Source organism: Octopus bimaculoides, chromosome 28 (assembly GCF_046866305.1).
Source record: "Octopus bimaculoides isolate indiv1 chromosome 28, ASM4686630v1, whole genome shotgun sequence".
Taxonomy (NCBI): domain Eukaryota; kingdom Metazoa; phylum Mollusca; class Cephalopoda; order Octopoda; family Octopodidae; genus Octopus; species Octopus bimaculoides.
The window spans coordinates 19,523,002-19,523,494 of record NC_142955.1 but is presented as its reverse complement, the minus strand read 5'-3'; the positions used below and the strand labels follow the sequence as shown (position 1 = coordinate 19,523,494).

The following is a 493-nucleotide window of genomic DNA, read 5'->3' as shown; positions in this document are numbered from 1 at the left end:
TAAGGCGTTTGTATAAACAAACAAGTGTTCATATAAATATAAAAAGAAATCAATTTAGATATACACATACAAGTGTGTGTGTGTATGTATATAAATACATATATTATATACCCGCAAAAAATATCTCCCCACACGGCAACTAAAACACCTCTCCACTCGAAAACAGAGCAATATATGATAGATATATATCTATACTTTTATATTTATAAGCGTATATAACTAAAGTTAAACACATACGTGTCAATACGCACACACACACACACACACACACACACACATATATATATATATATATATATATATATATATATATATATATATATATATATATATATATATATATATATATTTACATCTCAAAACCAAAACCGTCGAGGGCCTTTGTCACAAACGTGAGAATTCACCTGCATACGGCCACCTCATATATACACCCACGCTCCAACAACAAGCTATATATATATATATATATATATATATATATATATATATATAT

General features: G+C 27.0%; 1 long non-coding RNA gene across 1 annotated transcript in view; it reads left to right on the top strand.

The window, feature by feature from the left end:
* Window positions 1-492: 492 nt before the first annotated feature.
* LOC149130723 (uncharacterized) overlaps window position 493 on the top strand; it is a 2,121-nt gene continuing 2,120 nt past the window's right edge. Inside the window, exon 1 of the long non-coding RNA XR_016238871.1 lies at window position 493. This exon is cut by the window's right edge and continues 175 nt beyond it. This is a non-coding gene — a long non-coding RNA (uncharacterized LOC149130723).